The 21,755-nt window shown below is 40.5% G+C and overlaps 1 protein-coding gene across 7 annotated transcripts in view; it reads left to right on the top strand.

Moving 5' to 3' along the window:
• Positions 1 to 21,755, top strand: part of LOC143036187 (cysteine-rich protein 2-binding protein-like) — a 106,476-nt gene that overhangs the window by 53,210 nt on the left and 31,511 nt on the right. Inside the window, exon 1 of one of the 7 annotated variants that reach the window (XM_076204295.1) lies at positions 18,138 to 18,158. The exons of 5 other annotated variants lie outside the window; for them this stretch is intronic. The gene's annotated coding sequence lies outside the window, so the exon portion shown is untranslated. Of the gene's footprint in view, positions 1 to 18,137; positions 18,159 to 19,588; positions 19,694 to 21,755 lie in introns of those variants that run through there. One more of the 7 variants, XM_076204097.1, reaches the window with a different exon arrangement.

Genomic DNA, 21,755 nt, shown 5'->3' with positions numbered 1-21,755 from the left:
GGGAGTGTTTTTATGCCTTTCCTTTTGTGGCTACCTCCCTTGTAAGGGGGAAAAAGCCTTGGTATATGTATGTATGTAGTTTATTTTTTCACCGACAAAAAAAACTTTTTTGACATTCTCCCGTATAGTGTGTGTTGCTACCAGGAGGCTGTGTTTCCCAGACCTGAGGCACTTGTGACCTGGTTGTAATGGGATCATCACTCAAGACTTCAGTTCTAATATTAGATTTTTTATAATATTTTTTGGTTACCCATGTAGTAAATTTTCATATTTTTAGTACTTTTTTTGAATTTCCCCTAACAGATTTACTTTGCCTTAGTAATAAGTTAAGTATCAGGGAAATTGAAAGTATAAATGTTGTGTTTTGTGCCAATTATTTCAGATTTATTAAATTTTTATTACAATTATTTTTATTTTATTTTCCAAAATGGGGTAAAATCTACCCCACGACCGTGTTAACATAAGTATTACCCACGACTGTGTTCTAGGGTTAACACTAAAACAAGTACAGGATGGCAAAAACAAGTATGCCACAAACTAGAGTATGATTCATTCTGCAAGAACTTACACAGCAAACGTTTATAACATTACCAGTCAGGAGCAGGCAGCCACAGAGGAAAGACGTGTTGAAAATTTTCCGAAATGGCCATGCAAAAAAAGTAAGTCATCATGCCTGTTTATATATTCTTACCAAAAGAACTTTATTCTAGTGAACTTGAGTTGATTTATGTATAACCATGCTTTTCTGACTCCATAAAAGCCTTGCTTGACCATATGGTCACACCCTGTAATTTGCATACAATGTTCGAAAACTTAGTTACAGCTACATTTTGGTATTGCTATGGAAGCATTTAAGATAATAAACATGAATTTAATAAAAATCTAAACAAAAAATAATTCAGTCCTTAGAGGGTTAACCCATTAATGATTGGTAGGATATTCTGCCACAGCATATATGAGGAATGTTCAATAAGTAATGAGAAAATTTCAGGAGAGGCATTACATATAATTCGTTCAAAAAACTACTTCATTGTGAAGAACAAATACACGTCTCTAAAATGACTGACTGGTACCTTTCTATGTTTTTAGGTTTAAGTGCACTGATGTACATTGTGGAACCAGTTTGATCTGGTTTGCCAGTCTGTCAACACTTGACAAGATGCAGGGAAACATGGAGCAATATTATGCCATTAAATTTTGTGTTAAACTTAAGAAAAGCAAACAAGAAGTTTGTGGAATGTTAAAGGAGGCCTATGGGAATGAAATTATGAGTAAAGCAAGTTTCAATAGGTGGCTTAAAAGATTTTCTGAAGGAAATGAACAGGTTGAGGATGAACCCAGATCTGGAGCATCGAACAGTGCACATCAGGAGGAAAACATTGAGGAAGCATGAAGGTTAGTGATGCAAAACCGTCGAATAACTGCAAGGATGATATCTAAAGCTGTTGGTATTAGTATTGGCACAGTGGATACAGTTCTAACCAAAGATTTGAGGCTCCACAAAGTCTGTACCAAGTTTGTGCCAGAGATTCTCTCCGACGACCAGAGGCAGTTTTGTATGGAATGTTGCACTGGCATTCTTGATATGATAGCTGCTGATTCAGGTTTCCTGAATAAAGTTGTGAATTACATGGAGAGTTGGGTGTTCACCTACAACCCTGAGAGCAAACATCAGAGTGCCCAGTGGAAGCACATGGCATCCCCCTGGCCCAAGGAGGCAAAGATGAGCAAATTGTAAGAGAAGGCCATAGTCATTCCTTTCTTTGACTCCAAGGGGCTTATTCATATTGAATGGATTCCTGAAGGTCAAAGTGTTAATAAGGAGTATTACCTTTAAAGTTCTGCAAAGGTTCAGGGAGATAAGGAAGAAGAGGCCACAGTATTGGTGCAGTGGTGGTTCCACCAGGACAATGCCCCATGCCACAGGTCAATGCTAGTGACCACGTGGATGGCTGACAGGGGAATGAAAGTGTTACAACACCCACCCTACAGCCCTGACTTGGGCCCTTGTGACTTTTTCCTGTTAACACGCATGAAAACCAGTCTTAAGGAAGTCCGATTCCAGTCAACACAGGACCTGAAAGAGACATTGAAAAATTACTTGAAGGGGCTTCTGAAGAAGGACTTTGAAGAGATCTGTCAGGATTGGGAGAGATGTCTGCAGAAGTGTGTAGATGTGAGAGGCCATTATTTTGAAGGAGGCAAAGTTTTGTAAGTTTATGAAAATAATAAATCTGAAATTTTCTCATCATTCATTGAACATGCCTTGTATTCATGTCAAGACATGTGGTATTCAGTACTAACACACTAAACACTGCTTGATCAGATACCTACATGTTTCAACTTGCTCATTACACACCCATATGTTGCTCTGTTTCACAAGCCTGTGTCACTTATGTGCTAGATAAAGTCATGTGAAGGTGTTTGTAAGTATGTATTGACCACACAACAAATGAAGGTATGTAGAACAATGTTTATAGTTTTTGTCAGACCAGTAACCAATTTTATTTTACTCTAAAATGATGTCTTTATAAAACTGTACTGAGAAAATATCAGCAAATTGTTTCTTATCAGAGATTAACTAGAAGGAATTTGCTGGCAGGATTTCCTACCACTTGTCATTCTGATAATCTATTTTCAGTAACAAATTGCATAGCATTTTGTTGCTATACAATATATTTACCTAGTTGTGTTTACCTAATTGTATTACACGGGAAGGGAGCTATGCTCATGGTGTCCCATCTTTGTATCTTTCAGCATCAAGTTTTTTCTTACATATACCAAGGCTTTTTCCCCCTTACAAGGGAGGTAGCTAAAAAGGAAAAGGCATAAAATCATTCCCACCCATTCCATCCCTGAATACACTCCACACCCCTCCACCCTCCCTCTTAGCACCTCCTGGATGACGCGTCATCCCTACACCTTGTCCACCTTGTCGCAAGACACAGCACATCCACAGCAAGGCCGCTTCATTAAATTGGCGACCCCCCCTCTCAGTCCCCCCATGCATAAAAGGAGAAGACGGGGAGAAATCCCTTCGGGCTGTGTCAAATTTTGCTCACACATACTACCTCACCCCACATCCCCCCACCCATTCCACCTCATGCATCACAAACTCATCCATATACAACCATTCTCCATTCACCCCTGTCTTCTGTCCTCTCCCGTCCTTCCTCAACAGACATTCCCCTCTTCCCCAAAGCCCCCTTCACCCCATCCATCCACCTCATCCTAGGACGTCCCCTCATGTTCACTCCCTCCACATCTGCCTTCCATACCTCTTTTACTAGTCTTCACTCATTCTTTCCATGTGTCCAAACCATCCTAATACTCTTTCATCAACCCTATCTCCCAACTCCCTTTCCACCCCTGTTCTCCTCCTCACCTCCTCATTTTTCACTCTAGCCTTGTAACCCCCATCATACTTCTCAGACACCTCATCTCAAACACATTCAAACTCCTTCTCTCTTCCCCTCTTATGTTCCATGTTTCTGCCCCATACAGTGCTGTTGGCACAATCACTCCTTCATACAGTCTCCTCTTAGCATCCATTCCCAAATGTCTATTCCTCATTACACTCTTCAATCCACCAAGGCATTTACTCTCTTCTCTCAATCTACATTCTACCTCCACCTTCACTCCACCTTTTCCTGCCACATTTGCACCCAAGTATTTAAAACTATCCACTTCCAGTTGTTCTCCCTAAATGCTCACTTCCAGACTACTGCCACTTTCACCCCTTGTACATCTCATCACCTTACTTTTACCCACATTTATCTTTAACTTTCTTCTATCACATACTCTCCCAAACTCTGCCACCAACTTCCTCAATCCCTCCTTCGATCCTGCCACAAGCGCAGTGTTGTCCGCAAATAACAGCTGGCTCACCTCCCACTTTTTTCCATTTTCTTTAACCATCTCCAATCCCTGACCCACTACCCATGCATTTACCTCTCACACTACCCCACCCATGTATAAGTTGAACAGCCAGGGTGACATAACGCATCCTTGACGAAGTCCCACCTTTACCTCAAACCACTCACTCTCTCTATTTCTAATCCTGACACAAGCTCTACTACTATCATAAAAACTCTTGACAGCTCCTAGAAGCTTTCCTCCTATCCCATATATCTGCATAACCTCCCACAGTGCCTTTCTGTCTACCCTATCGTAAACCTTTTCCAGATCCATAAAGGCCCAAAAAACATCCTTCCCCTTTCCTATAGCTTTCTCACATATTTGTCTTACCACAAAGATCTGATCTACACAACCTCTACCTGTCCTAAATCCACACTGTTCCTCACCAATTACTCCCTCTCTTCCTCTCCTAATCCTCTCAATCAAGATCCTCCCATAATCCCTCTGAAACTACTACATTCACACTTGTCCCCTTTTCCCTTGTAAAGTGGAACTATACAGGCACTCCTCCAGTCCTCCGGCACTCTACCCTCTCTCCAGCAAACATTAAATAACCTCACCAACCAGTCCACCATCACTGTGCCTCCTTTTTTTTTAGACATTCTGCTTGGTATCCATCCAGACCAGGTGCCTTACCTGCTTTCATCATCTTAACAACTGCCTTCACTTCATCCTTCCTTATTTCTCCTCCATTCTCCTCACTCATCACGGTAATTTTCTTAGCATTTCCCACTACAACTATCTTTCCTTCCCTATCCTCCTTCACATTTAGCAACTCCCTAAAGTATTCTGCCCATCTTTCCCTTACTGCCTTTTTTTCCATTATCATCTCTCCATCTGCACCTTTTACTTTTTCTTCTCTACTTGATTCGCCTCCTCTTCCTCTCTTAATTTCTTTCCAAAACATCTTTTTATTACTTTCAAAATTTTCTGTCATACTCTTACCCCACTGCACATCTACTCTCCTCTTTGCCTCCTTTACCCTTTGCTTTACTTCTCTTTTCTTTGTACCTCTCATATGACTCCCTCGTCCTATTTTGAAACCAATCTGTGAAATCTCGCTTCTTCTCTTCTACAACCTTCTTTGTTTCCTCATCCCACCATTCACTACCCTCCCTTCTATTTCCTCCTGTCCCTCTTGTTCCACAGACCATCCTTGCACACTTTGTAACTCCCTCCTTGAACCATCCCCATTCCTCCTCCACACCCCGCTCTACTCTATCCTTCACTCTCTCCCACTCCTCCTTCAGCTTCTTCTTGTACTCGTTCTCCTTTTCCTTTTCATTTAATGAGTTCACTCAAAGCACCTCCCTACCTTTTGTCCCTTTCCTCTTTCTCCATCTATCCTCCACTCTCAACTTACCCTCCACCTAAAAATGATCTGATATTCCCCCACCCTCTCCCCCTAGCACATGTACATCCTTAACCACTTCCATACGGTGACGCCTACGTAGGCGGCATGAGGAGCAAGTGGGTACATGATGATGCTGACGTCGGCATCTTGATTATATATATTGTAGTCATACCTACGTAACCTCCATTCTCTCTAAACTGGCTTCATCATATTTTCTATGGTTATCAAAATTCACGGGTGAAAGAGAATGAACGATTGAGCACTGACTTTATTTTTTATATTGTGATTATTATGATGCAACATCGCACGTCGGGCAGCTAATGCTGCCAGACGTGCGATGTGCCCCGGAGTGAAGAGGTTAACTTCCTATCATAATCCTATTTACCACTACATAATCCATCAACGCTCTATCTACCACCCTTCCATCCACCACCCTCTCCCATGTGTACTTGTGCTTGACTTTCTTCCGAAACACTGTATTTGCTATCATCAACTCTCTTTTTAGACACATTTCCACCATCAACTCTCCACTATGATTCTTTCCTGGAACTCCACATTTCCCAACCACTCCATCAATTGGACCATTTTCTACCCTAGCATTAAGGTCTCCCAGTACTATTACATTGACATTTCTCCCTAAATCCTCTATGCACTCATTTAAATCTATCCAAAAGGCCTCCCTTTCTTCTACACTCTTCTCACTGCCAGGCCCATATGCACTTACAAAGGCCCACATCTCCTTTCCCAGTTTCACCTTCATCCACATTATCCTTGAGGAAACCTCCTTCCACTCCACTACACGTTTACCTATCTCTTCACTTACTAGAATAGCCACCCCTTCCCTCCCTCGCCCTCTCTTCACTCCTGATAACCTCCCACTTACACTCCCAAACTTACACTCACCCTTCCCTTTCAACTTAGTTTCACTCAAAGCCAACACATCCATCTTTCTTCTCACAAACATACTACCTATCTCCTCCCTTTTACTCTCATCATTAAAAGACCCAAACCTTAGGATGCTGGTCGGAAAACTCCCAGACCCTCTTATGCCTTTACTTTTTCGTTTAGGAATCTCCCCTGTGGGGCTACAAGGAGAAGGATGCCTAGTCCCACTCCCCGTCCCTTTCTTCTCGCCTCTTACGATCCAAGTGAAAATACTTGGTGGCAGTATTCTTTTCCCCCACCACAGGGAATTCCCCCACCACAGAAAATAAATACTCAGAGAAATGGTACAGGACAGCAGCAAGGGGTTGGGGGACAGCATAACGGAGGGACATTCGTAGTATAAAAGTGTCATCATTTCTCTATGAACAGAGTTTTCCTCTATCATAGACAAAATGATGTGTGGCTCTGGTCCTTAGGGGCACCCCAATAATCAAAACAGGGTGTGCATGACAACAATTGAATCATCCATCCTATCACCCCATCTACTGAATTGGCAGTTTGCTAATATTTACATACAGTAAAAGCTCTCTTATCCGGGATCACTGGGAGCAAAAGATGCCGGATACTCGAAAATTCTGGATACTTGAAGGGTTTGCTAAAGTAAGTGAAGGGGTACAGAAATGTCTACAATCACCCACTTTACTCACTATTAATGTCAGTTAACATATAGTATCACATACCATAACATAAACAAAGCATCACATGATTGCAGCGTCACCACCTCACTTGCCAACATCACTAGACATTAACCTTCTCTGTACTTTTCTGAAGGGGTTACTAAAATAAGTGAAGGGTTACAAAAACACTATGTCTACAATCAACTCATTTTATTCACTATTAACAATATTTAACATAACATAAACATTTAACTTAAACATAAAAAAGCACACACAAACAAACAAAACCACCTCACTCCCCAACATCCAGTTCATCACTCCAGTTTATCACAGCAATGTCCAGCTTCCTTATTCCATGCCGAGTCTTGAATCGGTGTAGCCAACCATCTGAGAACTGGCATGTTTCTGCTTCACCCATCTTCTTTGCTAGGTCGTGTCCTTTTTCTTGCAGCATGGGGCCTGTTTTTGATACTCCTTCAGATCTTTTCAGGCAAAACCACTCGTACAACACTTTGTCAATCATGTCCCCACGCTGATATTGTAAAGTGTGACGGTTTTCAGCAGTTTTTGGGGTATCTGTCCCCTTCATAAACTCATGTAACTTCTTTGATTGGGCCTTAATATCGTAGATGGTTGATGAGCCTATGCCAAATTCGTCCATGAATATTTTTCTGTTTTCCCCTTTCTCTAAATGTTTGCAAATGTCCACCTTCTGCGAAAGTGTAAGCACAACACGTTTCCATTTATCAACTTTGGACATGATGAAAGTTTACAAGGGAACTCTTGAGGAAAAATGTAGCTGAACTGAGTGGAGACAAGCACAAACGTGGCACATGTGAGACTGAACAGCATGGGTGGCTGTGATGGGTGGCGCGAAACTGACCCAGACAGTGGTGCGCTCGGGTGACAGCGGGAACAATTAAAGCCTCACATGGGAAATTTTATTGATTTGTATTGATTTCATATAGATTTTTATAGATTTTAATGCTTAGAAAAAATATGCCAGATATTTGAAGTTGCCGGATACCTGAATGCCAGATAAGAGAGCTTTTACTATACATATACTAAAGGCTTTTTCCCCCTTACAAGGGAGGTAGCCAATAAACAAAGGCATAAAATCCACTCCCACCCATTGCATCCCTAACATAGTCCACTCCCTTTCACCACCCTCCCTCCCTCATATCTTAGCTCCTCCTGGATGATGGGTCATCCCTGCATCTCGCTCACTGCCCTGGGTCAGAGGCAGTGTCACAAGACACATCACATCTACAGCAAGGCTGCTTCATTAAATTGGCCCCACCCCCCTCTCTGTCCCCTCATGCAGAAAAGGAGAAGACTGGGAGAAATCCCTTCAGGCAGCGTCAAATTATTTTGTCTCGTGTACTTCCTCACCCCCAGCCCCCACCCACTCCCTCTCATGCATCACAACATCATCCATACACAACCATTCTCCATTCACCCTTCTGTCGTCTCCCATCCTTCCTCAACAGACATTCCCCTCTTTCCCAATACCCCTTTTACCCCATCCATCTATCTTATCCTTGGTTGCCCCTCCATGTTCACTCCCTCCACCTCTGCCTTCCACACCTCTTTTACTAATCTTTTTTCACTCATTCTTTCCATGTGTCCAAACCATCCCACTACTCTTTCATCAACCCTATCTCCCAACTCCCTTGCCATCCCTGTTCTTCTTCTCACCTCCTCGTTTCTCACTCTATCCAGCCTAGAAACCCCTATCATACTTCTCAGACACCTCATCTCAAACACATTCAAATTCCTCTCTTCCTCTCCTATGTTGCATGTTTCTGCCCCATACAGTGCTGTTGGCACAACCACTCCTTCATACAATCTCCTCTTAGCATCCATTCCCAAATATCTATTTTTCATTACACTTTTTAATCCCACAAGGCATTTACTTGCTTCTCTCATTCTACAATCTACCTCCACCTCCACACCCTTTTCTCACCACATTCACACCCAAGTATCTAAAAATATCCACTTCCGGTCTCTCTCCCTTAATACTCACTTCCAGTCTACCACTTTCTCCCCTTGTACATCTCATCACCTTATTTTTACCCACATTTTTCAACTTCCTTCTTTCACACACCTTCCCAAACTCTCTTACTACCTCAATCCACACACCTTCCCAAACTCTCGTACTACCTTAATCCCTCCTCTGATCCTGCCAAAAGCACAGTGTCATCAGCAAACAACAGATGGCTTATCTCCCACTTTTCTCCATTTTCTTTAACCATCTCCAATATCCAACCCATTACCCTTGCATCTACCGCTCACACCACCCCATTGATGTATAAATTGAACAGCCAAGGCAATATAACACATCCCTGGTGAAGTTCCACCTTTACCTCAAACCACTCACCCTCTTCATTTCTGATTCTAACACAACCTCTACTACTCTTGTAAAAACTCTTTGAGTGCTCTTAACAGGTTTCCTCTTATCCCATATATTTGCAATACCTCCCACAGTGCCTTCCTGTCTACCCTTGTCATAAGCCTTTTCGAAATCCATAAAGGCCCCCCCAAAAATCCTTACCCTTTCCTATATCTTTTAAAAAATCTGATCCAAACACCCCCTACCTTCAAAAAATCTGATCCAAACACCCCCTACCTATAGCTTTCTTACATATCTGTCTTACCACAAAAATCTGATCTACACAACCTCTACCCGTCTTAAATCCACACTGTTCCTTACCAATTACTCCCTCTCTTCCTCTCCTAATCCTCTCAATCAAGACCATCCCATAAGCCTTCTCAACTACACTTAACAAACTGATCTCTCTGAAACTACTACAGTCACACTTGTCCCCTTTTCCCTTGTAGAATGGAACTATACAGGCACTCCTCCAGTCCTCTTGGATTCTATCCTCTCTTAACCCTTTCAGCGTGATAATTCGAAAGTCCGTTCGCACCCCCCAGTGGTTTGCTGGTTTGATTTACCCGCGCTGCCAGATGTATGAGAATTTGTAAACGGTAACGCGGTGAATGTAGGCTGCCCTTCCTCTTTGGTAGAATGCCGTACAATTAACTCAATCAAATTGTGCGTTCTTTATCAGATAAAATAAATATCTGAGCATATACATAGATACTTTTACTTCGTCACCCTAATGAAAATATGTATAATCAGATTGTGCTTTATTACATATACACAGGTACATTTTACTTCGTCAGACTAATGGAAATACGCAGTCATGACTAACCATATGAAAAAATAGATGGTCATCTTTCTCTTGCCACAAGAAACAGAATCGTCAGTAGCATACAGTAACTCAAAACACTAGTGGCAATTCAGATGTGGTGTTACCCCATCAGATTCGTCAACTACAAGAAGTACACACTGTCATTATTCATGTATGTATGGCTATATATATATATATATATAAAGAGGGAGCATGCACTCGTCTCGTATTTAGTTGAGAAAAAATGTAGGCGATTGTAAAGGCACGACTTATAGATAAGTTGGCTATCAAGCACAAGTAATGATGAGTGTACAGACGTATGCATGTAAGTGTATTTACTAAATGTATTTATTAGATGAGTTTTATGAGAAAGATTCGAACTTACCACGTGTAGTCTCTTTTTTTTTTTAGTTCAAACGCAAACTGTAGTTTTTTTCTTTGAACTCTCTAAATTCTCAATGCATATCACCCTCTCAATTGCTATATGGTCAACCATCCTGGCGTAAACAGTATAAAGGATGTCACCTTACGGAAGGTTTTATTCCAATTCTAAGCATCGGCTCGCGCCAGCACACCCTAAAAATGCAGCAGATGTTCGATGACCCTCAACTACCATGTGTGTGTGGTTGTAAATTCCACTGAATATACAAATACAAAATATATCTGGATACATAACTCCTGTGTATCTTCTATAGATGATAAGGAAGTCAAGCAAATGTGAGGAAACAAAAATAAGGTAATGCAGTACTATGTGGAGGTATTATTTATAGATACAGAACATAAACTATATATCATATTACATGAAAAGGATGTCAGGCAAATGTGAGGATACAAAAATAAGGTAATGCAGTACTATGTGGATGTGTCATTTTTAGATACAGAACATAAACTATATATCACAGTTCCCCTACATAAGTCTTGCCTTTGTCACCATTTATTCTCTCCTCAAAAGTTGGCCAAAGTATGGTATTCTCGGAAACATTCTGGGAGACAAAGACCTACACCACACTCGCTACACATCCAGTGCGTAGTTTGGCGTTTTCTATTGCGTCTGACACTGTGTGCACATACATGGCAACGCCTCCGCGGCTTAGAGCTGCCATTTGAAGCAGGGACTTCCGAAGGGAAGTGCCGTGCCACTAGTCTTGTCGGATTTGAAAGAACATTTGGACTTCTGCCTGGTCTCCTGTTATATGTATGGTGACTGAATCTTACAATGATTTGCCTTATAATTGCTTTACTGAAATCTGCAAATGGTGGCTTATTTCCTGTTCTTACTAGAGACGGATAATATGAATTTAGGACAGTCATGTCAAGAATATGAAAAAATAGTTTTTTGTACCACTTTTGAGACTTTCTCATGCAATCAACATTGCTGATCATCGTGTCAACCATATCAACGCTTCTGGCTTTATGTGTATATTCAACTACAGCAGCAGGTTTCTGGATTAGATCTCCAGTAGCATGATTTCGTTTACCTGTGTTTACCATTTCGTCTGCATGTATTGATGTTAGTATATGTACAACACGCTTGTCACGCCATTTTATACACATTACTCCGTTATTGTGAAGTGACATCATTTCACCACGCCTTACATTTGGAAACGTTGGCATTTTTTTCCTTCTGGCCTGCACCGTTCCACATGCACCAGTCTGGTGGCCATGAAGAAAATGAAACAATGTAGGACTAGCGTACCAACTATCCATATACAAATTGTGTCCCTTATCCAGATAAGGCATCATCATTGTTTTTACCACTGATCCCGAATAGCCTAGTTCACTGTCAAAATTCAGATCTGTGCCACCACCAGTGTACAGAATGAAATCCAAAATGTAGCCACTCTCTACATCACAGAGAGTGAAAAGTTTCATCCCAAACCTATGACGTTTTAGAGGCATGAACTGACGAAATGATAGTCTACCCCTCCACAGAACAAGACTTTCATCAATGCAAAGATCACGGAATGGTTTGAATTTGGAGGAAATTTTTTCTCTAATATCTTCTAATACAATTCTAATTTTTGCTAACTTGTCACCCTCCATTTGTGACCTGTTATCACAGAAATGTAAATGCTTCAGCATTAGTAAAAATCTGTCATAGGTCATAAATTGTGTGAATCCTGGAGTTGAAAACAGGGAATCTTTTGCCCAGTAATCTTTCATTCTGTTCTTCTTTACATGAGCCATAGCCATTACCATACCGAGAAAAACGTACATCTCATCTATGTTAGTAGGAACCCATTTGCGTATTCTACTATATAATGGAAATGTTTTAGTCTGCATTAGGAAATCATTGTAACTATTAGTTTCTTGTACAATTTTTTCCACAAGGTTGTTATCAAAAAATTCAAGGAAATACTCTAATTCTTCTGAGTCATCAGTAACAGTACACTCATCAGATATTCCTACATCCTCTGTGAAAGGAAATAAAGTTGGAGTGAATCTGCTGGAACTCCATCTTGGGGTCTCAAGCCTATCAATTGCCGAGTTCTCCCGCGGCTGTACGTGCTCCCAAACCAGGCAGCCTCTCGCTGTAGCTGCATCCTCTCCGCTTGTAGAAGCACCTACGGTTGCAGTGGACTCGACTACAAAAAAAGTTTAGACTAAATGTTACTTTTCTAGAACGTTGATAATAAATCAACAGTGGTATAAGCATTTGCAACAAAATCATAATAGATTAGGAGTTGCGGGACTGAAACCTATGATCAGGAAAAACCTTCATGATAGAAGCCAAAGTAACGTTGAAAGCCACGGCGAGCACTGTTACAGTGACAAGAATATCTTATTTGAAAATAAAAAAGTTTTCCCTACGAAGAAAATTAAAACGAAATGAGCAAAGGAAATGATTTAGCTTGATCAGAATAATGCCGTGGACCAGAACGTCAACCGTTACACTTTCTTACAGGCAAGACAGCAACGACGGTTAGCAGTGACGTAATGTCGCTTACCTTTTGCCTAAGCTGTTTTTCGTGGGTTCATGTTGACGGGTATATTGTATGTATATTGATACATGTCATCTATATGAATGAGTTAATACGGTGTTAGAAATAAATAATCTGGAATTTATAGACCTCTAATAAATAAAAATGTAAATCTCATCAAAATTCTTATATTTGTAAAGCGGAGTTCTCACCTCCCGTGTAAGTTTTTTGTATTCTATTACTGAAGCTAAATTTTCGAAATAATAAATTTCATATTCTGAACTCGTAATTCGATGCTTATGTCCTTTGCCCTATGCTGATAATCTAGACGTATAAAAGCTAGGTAACTATTCTATTTCTCAATGAATGAACAGTATTTCTGAATGAATAATCTAACTCCCGTTTACCTAAATTACTAAACTCACCTGATTCTTCGCTCCTAACTCTAACACGCTTTGACCCTGGTGTTATTATTGTGCCATTTATGGAATCCTCACTGGCATGGTCTGGAAATGTGTATGATTCGGAAGTCGTACAGCATTGCACATAAAGTAATTTTATGGCTTATTAGACTATGATAAACGTCAACTGAAACAATTTTATTAACACATCAATTTATTAAAAAAAATAGGCGTTACTTACCGCTTTCATAAAGTAATTCTTCGTTTATATATAGACGATCGGACTGATGAGAGCCATCAGAACCATATAAGGAGTCATTGTCGCTTAGAAGCATAACATCGTCCTGCTCATCAAATTCGTAACAGTACCCCTTTGACATCTTGATTGCAACTAACGTGGTGGGCGTGGCCTCGACTCAGTGACAGGTAAGATGCCAGATACCGCCATACAGCCGCAGTTATATTTGCCTACACAAATTACTCCTTTTTACTAATTTCGTGATTGATTATGACTGGAACACTGTGTAAAAAATACTAGATAAAGTAGGTATGGATGGAAAATATGATTATCCCCTTAGAGACGTGATGGGAAGAATCAGTACTCAAAAAAAAAAAAAAAAAAAATCTTTCTGGCACAGAACGTGTGCCATACCCACCAGAGATGGATTTAAGTACTGGCACAGATGCTGTGATGCAACCGCTGAAAGGGTTAATCAAATATTAAATAACCTCACCAGCTAGTCCACCATCTCTCTACCTCCTTTTTTCAGACATTCAGCATGACATCCATCCAACCCAGGTGCCTTACCGGTCTCTCATCATCTTAACAACTACCTTCACCTCATCTTTCCTTATTTCTCCTCCATTTTCCTCACCCATCACTCTCATTTTCTTAGCACTACTTTCCCTCTCTATCCTCCTTGACATTTAGCAATTCCCTAAAATACTCTACCCATCTTCCTCGTATTACCATCTCTTCCATAATCATCTTTCCATCTGCACCTTTTACCTTTTTTTCTCTACTCAGTTCACCCCCTCTTCCTCTCTTGTCTTATGCTTCACTTCTCTTTTCTTTGTACCTCTCATATGCTTCTCATTCTATTTTGTAACCAATCTGTGAATGCTCACGTCTCTTCTACAACCTTCTTTGCTTCCTCATCCTACCACTCACTACTCTTCCTTGTATTTCCTCATGTCCTTGTTCCACATACCATCATTGCACACCTTGTGATTCACTTCCTTGAACCATCCCCATTCCTCCTCCACTCCTAGTTCTACTTTATCACTCTCTCCCACTCCTCTCTCAGCTTCTTATTGTACTCCTTTGCTGGCTGAGTGGGTTAGGGCGTTGTTACTTGCGGTGAAGGTCAAGGAGATGGTAGTTTGAATCCTGCCACCAGCGAAGTTGAACCAAGGGCATGGTTCATTAAATTCCATGCTACGAAGCCCTCTGTGAGGGGCACTGTCCTAGCCTCCCGATAGGGGGGAGTGTGTGATGTTAAACCATATCATCATCACTTTAACCACTTCCTTACCTTCTGTCCTTTTCCTCTTTCTCCATCTATCTTCCACTCTCAACTCACCTTCCACCAAAAAATGATCTGATATTCCCCCACTCTCTCCCCTTAAAATATGTATATCCTTAACTCTTCCTACTATTCTCCTGGTTACCACTATATAGTCCATTAACACCCTATCTACCACCCTTCCATCCACCACCCTCTCCCATGTGTACTTATGCTTGACTTTCTGCCTAAACATTGTATTTGCTATGATCAACTCTCTTTCTAGACACATTTCCACCATACATATTAGTGTATTATTAATATATATATGCTTGCTGGCTGAGCAGATTAGCATTGCTACTTACAGTAGCAGTTGAGGTGACAGCAGTTCTAACCCTGCTGCTAGTGAGTTGGACCAAGAGCATGCTTCATTGAATTCCATACTGCAAAGTCCTCTCTAAGGGACATTGTCCCCTCCTCCTGATAGGGAGAGTTCATGACATTAAACTGAATCATCATATATATATATATTAATAGCAACCAGCTACAAGGGACTTAACTGTTCAGCAGGGATTGCAGATATATCCTGAACCAACTGAATGTGTATCTGAATGTGTATGTTTTATGTAATAATACTATAAACATTATTGTATTGGGGTGTGAAAACACCCCAGGGGACTAACCATGTTTGAAAAAAAGAGGTGACTAATGCAAGGCTACACCTTTCAAGGCAAGGAGCCAGCAGAAAGGGACTTTGTGTTGGCGGAGCTTAAGCTTGAGTAGGGGCATTATGTATGCACAAGTACATTATGCACTATGTTGGTAAAATCCTCAGTATGGAGGTGAATTGCCATTTGTAATTTATTTTTACTGCAGATGTGCTCCAAGTTTGGCAACAAAGATATTTTTTACTTCCCACTTTGTGGTGGATGACAAAGGAGGGTTTTGGTGCTAGTAAAAGCAAAGAATGAAAGGTTGGCTAGGACTGTACATTTCCAGGTACCTTTCTATTTGTCTAATATGTAATATTTTATTTCAATTTAGCATAAGATTTTTTAATTTTCGTGGTGTTTTCTCATCTTTACATATGGACCTGATACAGTGATGAAAATGCCTTTGTCTATTTATGAGTCTGTACAGTGATTAACAATGTGGATGTATTATAGTTTGTTTTAACATGACAGCAACATTATTTCATGTTTAATAACTATTGTATGAATGAAAATTAACTGTATGGTATACCAGATCTTGCATGGACTGTCTATATGGGGCAGTCCATACATGAGGTCACGTTTTGAGAAAGCCCTTCTTAATAGAAACTAAATTTCTATTTCAGTATTGGTCTACATATCAAAGAAAGCCCCACCTATGTTATATTTTCATATTTTCCTACCACTGTTTATCCTTTAAATTCTTTCATTTATTTTTCTGTATGTCTGAATGGAGGTGATGGGATTGATGGGTTTGGAAGTGGGCAGCAGGGAGATAATTTTCTCGAATGTCCATCTTGCAGGACCACCAGAAGCAGGTATCTGTCAGTGGTCCCTTCAAAAGAGATAAATATAGAGTGAGATGCCTAGTCCTTTCTCACTCTCCTACTTATTTTCATTCTATGACATATTTTGGTAAATGGTGGTGGTATTCACCCCACCTCACCCTATCCCACCACAACAGGGAGATTGTACAAGGAAGAGATGAAGACTTACCCACTTCAGTATGATGACACCTATGTAGATGTCATGAGTCGCGAGTGGGTACTTAATGCTGGCATCAGCGTCTTTTTTTTTTTTTTTTTTTTTTAACTTGTACATGAGTTACTCCTGGATTCTGTGAACTAGTTTGATCATGTCCTCTGTGTTTATTATTACTCAGAGTAAAGGAGAATGAGTAATATAGCCACGACTATATTTTATAATGCAATTAGTGTGATGAAAATTACACATAGCAGCCAACTGTACACGAGAATTTGAGTCGTACTGAAGTGGTTTAAAGTAATAAAGGATAATTGAAGGAGACTGGAAGGAGGAAAAGTAGTAGTTGCAATAAAAAAAAGATAATGTCAGTAATAAGAATAAAAGAAATATCATTCTTTAAAGGTTTTCCTCTAATTTAGACGAATTGTAACTAACCTGATGTGGAGATGTGGAGGGAGTGAACATGAGGGGACATCCTAGGATGAGGTGGATGGATGGGGTGAAGGGGGCTTTGGGGAAGAGGGGAATGCCTGTTGAGGAAGGATGGGAGAGGACAGAAGACGGGTGAATGGAGAATGGTTGTATATGGATGATGTTGTGATGCATGAGGTGGAATGGGCGGGGGATGGGGGGTGAGGTAGTATGTGTGAGCAAAATTTGACGCAGCCCAAAGGGATTTCTCCCCGTCTTCTCCTTTTATGCATGGGGGTACGGAGAGGAGGGGGTCGCCGATTTAATGAAGCGGCCTTGCTGTGGATGTGCTGTGTCTTGCAACACTGCTTCTGACCCAGGGCAGTGGACAAGGTGCAGGGATGACCCATCATCCAGGAGGTGCTAAGATAAGAGGGAGGGTGGAGGGGTGTGGAGTGTATTCAGGGATGGAATGGGTGGGAATGATTTTATGCCTTTTCCTTTTTGGCTACCTCCCTTGTAAGGGGGAAAAAGCCTTGGTATATGTATGTATGTATGTAACTAGCCCGTAGGTGTGTGCCAACAGTTCTGAAAGTATTGACCACATATAACCATACAGACAGTACCTATTTATGCCATGTGATCTACATATAGTCCACCCACAAAATTCTGTTTTCTATGATTAATTGTGACAGAAATGGCTAGTTATTACTGAGATGTTATAGGATGAGATGAAACTTGTATTGTCAGTTCCAAACATGATTTACAAGAGTGTATTTGTGTGCAGCTCCTGAGCACATATCTACAAGTTTGGTTTTTCTCATTTGCACAATTGCATCAACATTTAGGTAAGTTTATCATAGGCTACTTAATGATTTATATTTACTATTATTATATCATCTGATAAGGAATGATCCACTTATTTTGATAGTAATAGAACCCATGAAAAATTTCATGTGCATGAAGTAAGTGCTACATTTGAGATCCTCATGCTGAAAACCATTGTATCATATATTACATTGCATTATGTTGTTTTATATTATCAGACATATATTTATAGCAAGTGGCTGTTTCCCCATGAGGTGGAAATCAAGAAATCACAGTCATCATCGGATAACAGCTTTTCAATTACAGACGCTCCTCAACTTACGTTGTAGTTAGGTTCCGAACGGCCCAACATAATATGAAAATGAACGTAAGTTGTTACTGTACTATACATCCATAAATTCTATTACCGTATCTTATAAAACACCCCTAAATAATTAATTATAAACATAACATTGTAAAATAATAACATTAATTTCAAATAAATTAAATTCAAGCAACATAAATTGAGATGGTGGAGAAGGAGTAGGGGGAGGAGGAGGAGGAGGCAAGGCACGTTCAGTCTGTCATTTGTGCCATGTAAACAATAGATGCAGCGTCATGTGTAAGTATCGTTTGAACTACGGAGAGCGCGCTAAACTAAAAAATTCACTAAATTTTTTTTTTTTTTTTACAGTCAGTTCAAACGTAAAATCGAAAAAATTTAAAACGAATGAACGTAAGTAGAGGAGTGTCTGTATTTACATGTGTTCTAATAGGCCTATGCTCTGGTATTTATATGACTATTGGGTACAAGGATGTACTAAAGACAACTTTCAAGGCTGGCAACATCAGCACCAAGGACTGGGAGACCAAAGCATTGAATAGTTTTAGCCAAGTGGTGGAAGATGTAACATGAGGATGTGGAAGAATTTGAGAAGAATTGTAATCGCTGAGCGAGTTAGGGTGTCATTTCTTGCGACAAAGGTTGAGAGGATGGCGGTACAAATCCTGCCACCGGCGAAGTTGAACCAAGGGCATGGTTAATTTAATTCCACACTACAAAGTCCTCTGTAAGGGGCACTGTCCTCTGAAAGAGGCACTGTCCTAGCCTTCCAATGGGAGGAATTTGTGATGTTAAACCATATCCATATCATATTTATATGTATAATATATATATATATATATATATATATATATATTATATAATGTCTGTATGTATAATATATATATATATATATATGTTACACATAATGTGGATAATTGTCTAATGTGAACATTAGGCAGGAAAATTGCCTAATGTTATTTTGGGAAACTAAATTTGTGCAATGTTCACAATATATATATATATATATATATATATATATATATATATATATATATATATATATATATATATATATATATATATATATACAGGGTGTTCTTGATAAATTTGACACTTTTGGGATGGAAAGAAAAACATCATATTGGCCAAAAATTGATGTATTTTCAAAATTCAAAGTGCATCTCTTAGAGGGTTTTTTTGCCAAATATAGCTCGCTCAAAGAAGCCGCCCTGAGCCTCCACCAGGGCCTACAGGTGGGACTTAAACCTGCAGGATGCAGCCTTCATGGTGTCCTTTGAGAGATGCCTGAACACCAGTTTGATCCTGGCAATCAGCTTGTCCTTGGTGTTGCAGGCAGTATGATTAGTGTCTTTTTCAATTGTGCCCCACACATAATAGTCCATGGGGTTGCAATCAGGCAAGTTGGGGGGGCCAAATGTTGGGATTGGTGAAGTCGTAGAAGTTCTCAGACAGCCACTTCTGGGTTTTCACAGAGGTGAGTCCTGCTGCCAGCCTGCTACACACATGGTCTTCCCACAGCCACCCTCTCCATCCAGCACTTGACAACAGTGGACAGCAACTCAATATAGCCATCTGAAGTGAGTCTGAGTCCTTCTTCAAAGATGTGGGGCGGCATGACATGGCCTTTGCTGGAAACACACTCAAAGAACATCACAGTTTGAGGGAACTTGGTCTTCAAGAAGTGCAGGACTTCATGTGGACTGTAGGCTAGCCACCTGTTGTACTGTGCATTGTGCAACTTGTATTGGCAGAAGTTCTCATCTGAGAAGAACCAAAGCATCCATGGCTCGACTGGGTGTTTGACTTTCTTGAGTTTCTTGGCTTTTGTAAGGCAATTCTCTTGGGTCTTGGTAGTGAGTAGTTGGCCCTAGCATCTCCTGTATGACTAGTGAAGATCCTCGTTCAGCACTTTCTTCATATTCACCACTCCAATGCCCATCTCTCTTGCCAAAGTCTGCATTGTCTTGCCTGGATAATGCTGCACCTTTTTTTACAGCTCTACAAATTTTGTTGTGCGGACAGTCAGAATGTCTACTACAATCCTTCCTACTAACCACTGCTTCCACGTCTCCATCACAATTCTCCAGTTCACATCTCGCAGCCTTCACAGTACTGTATTCAAGATCACTGAGCTGGGGCTAAGATTTCTGAATTTTTTAATCTGGTGCAAATCATCATGATACAAGTCACTCTCTTCCAATATTCCTGTGCTTTCCAGTCATCCATGCTCTCTAGCTCTCACACCCACCAATAGTACACAGAATCAGCTATCCATTGCATTTTACTACTATTGAATCCTTGAAATGGTTATGAAATAGTAGAAGATAAAACATTTATTTAATTTATCCCAAAAGAAGGAGAGGAACAGAGGGAGTAATTGGTGAGGAACAGTATGGGTTTAGGACAGGTAGGGATTTTGTAGATCAGATTTTTGTGGTAAGACAGATATGTGAGAAAGCTATAGGAAAAGGTAAGGATGATTTTTGGGCTCTTATGGATCTGGAAAAGGCTTATGACAGGGTAGACAGGAAGGCACTGTGAGAGGTACTGCAGATATATTGGATAGGAGGAAAGCTGTTAAGAGCAGTCGAGTTTTTACGAGAGTAGTAGAGCTTGTGTTAGGATTTTATTTATTATTATTTATTTATTATAGGTTTATTCAACAATATTAAATACAATTAGACATACATATATACATTTTTTTTTTTACAAAATGGTAGTTGAAAAGGGAGAGTGAATGGTTTGAGGTAAAGGTGGGACTTTGTCAAGGATGTGTTATGTCGGGTTGGAGATGATTAAAGAAAATGGAGAAAAGTGGGAGGTGAGCCAGATGTTGTTTGCTGACGACACAACGCTTGTAGCAGGATTGAGGAAGTTAATGACAGAGTTTGAGAAGGTGTGTGAAAGAAGGAAGCTGAAGATAAATGTGGGCAAAAGTAAGGTGATGAGATGTACAAGGTGAGAAAGTGACAGCAGGCTGGAAGTGAGCATAAAGGGTAAAAGACTGGAGGAAGTGGATAGTTTTAGATATTTGGGTGCGAATGTGGCAGGAAAGGGAGGAGTGGGGGTGGAGGTAGAATGTAGATTGAGAGAAGTGAGTAAATGCCTTGGTGGATTGAAAAGTGTAATGAGAAATCTGGGAATGGATGCGAAGAGGAGGTTATACGAAGGAGTGATTGTGCCAACAGCATTGTACGGGGCAGAAACATGGAACATGAGAGAGGAAGAGAGAAGGAGTTTGAATGTGTTTGAGATGAAATGTCTGAGAAGTATGATAGGGGTTACTAGGCTGGATAGAATGAGAAATGAGGAGGTGAGGAGGAGAACAGGGGTGGAAAGGGAACTGGGAGACAGGGTTGATGAAAGAGTATTAGGATGGTTTGGATACATAGAAAGAATGAGTGCAGAAAGATTGGTAAAAGAAGTGTGGAAGGCGGAGGTGGAAGGAGTGAATATGAGGGGGGCGTCCTAGGATTAGATGGATGGATGGGGTGAAAGGGGCTTTACCAAAGAGAGGAATGTCTGTTTAGGAAGGACGGAAGAGGACAGAAGATAGGGATGAATGGAGAAGGGTTGTGTATAGATGAGGCTATGATGAATGAGGGGGAGTGGGTGGGGGATGGGGGGTGAGGAAGTATG

The sequence above is a fragment of the Oratosquilla oratoria genome, chromosome 1 (genome assembly GCF_046742065.1).
Source record: "Oratosquilla oratoria isolate Oo_2021 chromosome 1, ASM4674206v1, whole genome shotgun sequence".
NCBI classification, from domain to species: domain Eukaryota; kingdom Metazoa; phylum Arthropoda; class Malacostraca; order Stomatopoda; family Squillidae; genus Oratosquilla; species Oratosquilla oratoria.
This window is presented reverse-complemented; position numbering and strand designations above follow the sequence as displayed.